Genomic DNA, 6,527 nt, shown 5'->3' with positions numbered 1-6,527 from the left:
TCTTCTTTTAATCAATTAGGAGGAATTTAACTAGATTTACACTCTGTAAAATATGTAAGGTTCAGGGCAAATATTGTTTCTCTTCTTCACAGGACTGATTATTACTAGATTTTGTTCACTAGGTAATATTTTTATATAATTTGTAAAGCTGAAAATAAGCTTCTGGAAATGGTTACACAGAAATTCTAGCATCAGAAATCACATAAGTATGTCATGAAAGTTGTATGATCAACCACTTGCACTTAGTATTTTTAGCAAGGTATTTGGAAGCAATGATAGTAATTCACTACTTTCTCTTGCTATCATGTTGCTGTTTTTGAAATGTTCTGGACAACTATTTCTTGTCATAATTATTTTCTCCCATATGAATAATTTTTCTATTAGGGAGGCTTCTTAGTGTTGGGGAAAGGCTGAGAACCAGTCTCCTCTTCCAGCCTATCTCATTATTTGTCCCGGGTCATGGATTATTGAGGGCTTCTACTCTGAGCATTTCCCTGCCACTTCTGGGCTATATATAGCTCCATAGGCAGCAAGCCTTCAGAGATAGTATGTGCTTCCTCAGCTTTACCTTTGGTATTACGGGATCCAGTCATAAGGTGGAGATACGCAAACTATCGTCGCCATTAGAATGTCAGCCTGCTGCCCGAAGGTGTCATGGGCCTATTGTTGGGAGCCTTAAATGTTGCTTGTCTGAAGGAGTTTGGGACAGGAATGTGTTTTTCCCGTGGACAAGGGTCTGGCCTTTGTCCATAGGCAGTCATCTTCATGTCTCTGTGTTGTTCTGGGGCAGAACTCATGTGCCTATCTGCTTCTCAGGTCTATGTAAAAGTTTTCTAGTAACATGCTCAAGAAAGTGGAAAAAAAAGAGCCTGCAGATAGGTGTCTTTACAGGGAGGCAGGGTGGGGAGTGGAAAAATGGAGTGGCCCTCACAAGTGGAAAGATTCTGATTCCTAAATTTGTAGCGGCCCGTCTTTAGCCTCAAATGGGCACGTAGGCTGTTGCTTGAACCTAATTTCTGCATCTGATTTGTAGTTCGCATATTCTTCAACAGGCCCAAGCACTTTCAACTGTCACTGGAGAGTAGAAAAATGCTTGTAAAATGTGTTTTAGGAGATCTGTTTCATGGCAGTAATAACCAAAGGCTTACTATTTAAAATCTGCTCTGCTGGAAACCTGGTATTTTTTGAATAATGGAGTCTAGGTAGCAGCTTTAATACTGACTTGAGCAATGGCTTTTTACTGACTAGTAAAAAGAATGTCCTTGATTTGGGGCAGTTTGTCTTGCTAGATGGTTCTTCATGAAGGTATGAACTTTAAATGTGGATGCTGGCTGTTCAGAGAAAAACTCTTAAGAGGCAGAGGAATAAGCAGAGGGTTAGGAGAAGCGACTCTTTTCTTGCAGTTTGGCGAGTATGTCATGGTTGTTCATGAAGGCTGGTATCATTATGACTACACAGTTGTCTGACTCTTGGTTTCAGCTGCAACACCAGACTACAGAGAATAAATGCAGCATTTGAAATATGTTCTACTCCTATTGTTTTGCTATCTGAAGGCTGTGTATGGGATTTCACTGTCAAATATGAGGTTTGTGGGTAGTAAAACTAACACCTTCCATGGGTCTCGACAGCAGTTGAGCCCACGGGCTTTTCCTGCAGTACCAGGTTTAGCCTGGATGATGCTGCAGAGCTGGCATACCTTCCTGGATCTGGGTCTAGTTTTGCATGAAACGTAGGCGGAACAGAAAGGGTTTATGTTTCCTTGTTGATATGCAACGGGCTGTGAAATTCTCTTGGTGCTGGTGGGCTTTGCATGAGCCCGATGCCAAACTCAATGAGATGCCAGGAAAGACTGGAGAGGGAAGGGAGGCGTTAGCCAGTGTCCTCCAGAGGGATCCAGAGCCTTGAAATTAAGTCTTTCCCTTGCTCCCCAAGGAATTAAACCTCAAGCGTGGATGCAAGGTACATCTCATCTTCTCTCTCGGGTGTTTTCAGTGGCAGTGTGTGCAACTTCAGTGATACATGAACTACTTGGAACGGGTAGTTGTGAGCTGGGTTGTGCATATCAAGAGAGAGTGCGTGTGCCACTCTCTCTGTACTGACCTTTTACTCCAGGAAGATGGAGGATGACTTTTGGCACGTAAGCCTTAACAAGGAGCACCTCCACCAACATCTGGGTTTAGCACAGCTCGGATGTCTGATACCTGACTCCTGATACCTGCTATTGCCAAGCAAACTTCATTTAGGGATTCTCTTTTTGAGGTATTTACTGGGAAAGGCCTTTGTATTTGTTGTGGGGCTCGTAATACTGAAAGAGCTTGGAGCATTTTACCCTGGATTTTTATGGGGTGTATCAGGGAAGTGAACTGTCAGGATGAAATATCTGAAAGAGGAGTCCAAGTGGAATTAGCGATGTTAAGTATTGATTTGAGATGTCAGATCTAAGGGAGTTTCTACATGAGACTCTAGAGTGTAGGGTAAATAGGTTCTCAAGACAAAAAGCCTTTGCCCTTTCAGCATCACAGTACTTTCTTGAAGTAAATACTTCTATAATCGTGTTTATATAAATTAAAAAGTGAGAAATACCAGATGTGAAAATCATGACACAACTGAATCAACACAGAAAATGCAGAGGGAAGCATAATGTTCCCTTACTCCTCGACTTCCCTCTTGGTGACCAACTTGTTATTTATAAGAAAGTATGTTCATTTAACGGTCCTTAAGGACCATAAATGGTCAACTGCATTGTTTTCTGTAGGCTGGTTTTTGAACGTTAATTTTTTTGGAAGGCTCGGAAGGTATGGAATTAATATTCTGTTCTTGAACTTCATTATAATTCTGTGGTCCAAAATGAAGAGTTTCTGGGAGCTACAATTTTTTTTGGAGAGCTGTGGGGTTATATCAGAAACACTAACAGAATTGTGGCAGCTGCTTTTCCAGACAGGGCCAGCAATGATGAAGTATGTAATTACAGGCTTTCTATTCTGTCAGGAGAATATTTCTTCAAATAATTATCGAGAGCATCAGGTTGAAATAACTGTTTGCATTATGGGCTCACCCTCCTTGTCTTTAAGCAATGAAAAAGATTCTTGTCTGAGGGAGCATGTCTGTGGCTAGAAATGAAGGTATTCTCTCATATGATTTGCATCCAAATTATTTCAGTTCTGCACAGGATTCTGTGACATCTGTGGGGCTGAAGGGTCAAAGGCCTGAATGGGCAAATGAGAGGATGAACTAAAACCACTCACTTAGAACTGGGCTTTGTGTCCAGGCGTGCAAGGTGAAGCCACATGTACAAGCTAGATAGGTAGCTGTGAAGCTACGGAGCGGGGCTGACACTGATCTTGGCAGCACCTTTGGAGTTATTTTTACGTAAGGATGAGTTCTTGAATAGCTTTTCTGGTACATTTAAGCACAGCAAGCTTTTCTTCATCGCTGATGCTGGCTTCCATGTATTTCCATGTTCCAGGAATGCACTGGCAGCACTGTAGCCATTGTAAGGAAAATCTGTGTATATATACTCTGCTATGTCCGTTCCACTGTGTTCCAGGGTGCCTGGTAAAAGACTGCCAAAATTTATGTTATTTCATACCAGACAAAATCTTTAAGTATGGTATTCAGCGACATACAGCAAAATTTTCAGTGTTTTGGCACTCGGATTGCTTTCCTAATCTTGGCGTGCCGAAAGGTAAAGAACACGACTTGCTACAACAATAACTGCTTTATTTTATAGGCCCTCTAAGCATTTTAACATATCGAATCGTCTCCTGTAAAATATGTGGAGAGCACGTAGAAAATAAATGGGCCAGGCCTTTGCATTGCTGTAAGGAAAGCTGCCTTTGCATTCCCATTGTGCGGTGCCATTTCTGGGGTGAGAGGAGGGGAAGGCTGCGCTGTGCAGCGTTACCAACCCCTTGGCTGAACGGGTGGTACAGACGCCTGCGGAGGGGACGGCTCTATCGCATGCCTTGGTTGGAAGTATGTCGGGCATGACCTAACCTTTGTGGGTAGCAGCTAAATTGAGGAACATTTAATGGGTACCTAGGGCTTTCCCTGAAAGGGGTGAGATGTTACAGCCTCAAGACAAAGGAGGGAAAAGGAATGCTGGCATGTTTTATTTGACACAAATAAGGGAAAAGCCAACCTGTGGCTTAATTTCCATTTGTTAGCTAACAGTATAGCTTGAAATGAGCTCATTTCTAGGTTACTGGAAGTTAAACAGTGTGCTCTCAGGCAAACAAATGATGTCGCCGCAAGGTAGCATATAAATTCAGAATAATCGCAAGTGCATAAGCCCGTGCTGGAGAGCCAGAGCTAATAAACACTAGTGATGGAACAGTAACGAACCTCAGCACAGTCACTCCAGTGTCCAAGTGTTCATGGACAGCATCACATGTCGAGCAGAAGTGGGAAGAATGTGCATTTATCATGTAATTTGAAATGCTGATAGGGTTGTGAACTGAAACCTCTCATTAGCAGCACAGAGATGTGCACGCATGGTGTGATAAGCCGGCACCCAGCCTGAAACACCAACCAAGAAAAAGCAGGCTGAAGGTTCAATGGTCAGATTTTCTCTAATGCTCCCCCTAAAACCCGAGTTGGTGTTGCAAGCTCTTTCGCCCCAATTCGCAGTAGTAATTAGCCTCACTGACTGCTGCCCTACCCCAGGGCACCCGAACTCCATGGGTACTGTATTTTTGCTTATCCAACGTAGCGTGCTGCTCTTGGGCATGCCCACAGCTGCCTCGGTTTTTGTGAATGATGGACAACTACCTCTTGGCTTATCTTAAGCCGATTCAGATGCAAACATGGCTGACAAAGTGATTAACGCATTCAAGTGAGCATAGGGTTTGCGTATGTATTTCACGGTCTATTTATTTTTTCTGTCAACTGTTTCCATTGCACCTAGTCCGGGGCAGCCTGGCGCTCAGCAGTTGTGCCCTCTGCCAAGGCAGGGAGGGAGGCAGCAAAGCGCAGCAGGGAGCTGAAACACAAAGCTCTTACACGTGTGCAGCAAATAACCTGTGAAATAAAAGAAGGGTTTTTAGGTTTGGTGCAAATCCCGTCACGTGCCATATGTAGTAAGAACTACACTCCTCATTACAACCCTGCCTGCACAGCAACCCTTCACTTGTTTAGGGTATCAGGTCTCCTTGATTCAGATACTCTCTGACCTAGAACTCCCTGATTGTATTACAGAGACGTGCTTGTTCCCTGGCTATGAAATATTTGTTAAAAATACTTCTGCTCGCTGTTATTTAGATTCTGTGAATTCCCAGATTTCCCCTGAAACTGGAATGTGGCTTCTGAAACTGGTCTCCATTTAGTGCTGCTGGAGACCTTCGGGGGGCCCAGATGTCCCTGTGAGTATGCGGCACCCAGCACAGCCAGCCTGCGACTGGGGCGCTCCAGCTCTCTGCGTGGCCTTGGGCGAGTCCCTTACCTGTGTTTCTTGCCTGGCAGGAGAAGCAGAAGGATAAACCATAAATAAGCGGGAATGGTCAGGTGCTCAGAATAGCACAGAGTTGTAGGTCATCACAGAAAAGACACTTCCAAAATTATTAGCAACCACGGTGCGTCTGACTTGAATAACAACCAACTGGAGGAGGTGGTGAAGCATTGGGAAGGCTACACAGCGAGCGGATTGTAACTGAGCAGCCAGATCCTGTGCGCTGGATGTGATGGAAATTGTGTCTGTCCAGAGGGCTTAGTTACATCGAAATGTTTTAGTGACTTGGACCCCAGTGTGGTTGCAGAAGGATCAGGGGGATTGTTAGCTTTTTTCCTACCCACAGAGTTTCCATCTCTGTAAGGAAGGCTTCTAGTCAGTGGGTAACAAAGGTGCTGGCATCCGAGACAAAAACAGAAATAAAATCGGCTCAGAATTTAACTGAATGGATTTTCTGTCCACGATGACTAAACTCTCATGCCCAGCTCTTCAAAGCTTGAAAGCAATTTCTGTCTTTTCCCCTTCTGATGAAGGTCTTCTGCAGTGTCACCAGAGCAGGGACCTATGGCCAGCCTGTACATTCAAACAACATTACTGAAAATATCTGTGGAAAACAGGTTTGTGCTTTGGCAACAGGCTTTCACGCACACCGGTAACGCTCCGCAGCCAACTCATCTGTTGGAAAGCACGGAGGATGAGAGGTAAAGAATGCTGGGTTTGGACGGAGCTGCAGAAGCAGACAGAAAGCAACCTTCCGCTTGGTTCTTGGAGACCAAGCCCGCACTGCGCAAGGCTGCCACGGGAATGGATTCAATTACGCTGCAAGCTTTATTACTGAAATATTCAGCTGGGAAACCATAAGAAAACATTTTCAAACTTGATTCCCAAAGTTCTGGAAAAGGAGTTTGCAAGTGTTTTATTGCTACCACTCTCAACACATGATAAGAAAAGCAAATACTGAGTGGGATGGACGAGCTTGGTGCAAAAGCCCTTCTTCCTGTCTGTAGCCCACTCACACCGGCCACTCCTGCCTAATTTTATACGTACCGAGTACGGAGCCACTTTTGTTAACGTCAGTCCT

This window comes from Phalacrocorax carbo, chromosome 12 (genome assembly GCF_963921805.1).
Source record: "Phalacrocorax carbo chromosome 12, bPhaCar2.1, whole genome shotgun sequence".
In the NCBI taxonomy this organism is placed as follows: Eukaryota; Metazoa; Chordata; class Aves; order Suliformes; family Phalacrocoracidae; genus Phalacrocorax; species Phalacrocorax carbo.
The sequence above is the reverse complement of the archived record's forward strand: the minus strand, read 5'-3'. Positions refer to the sequence as shown.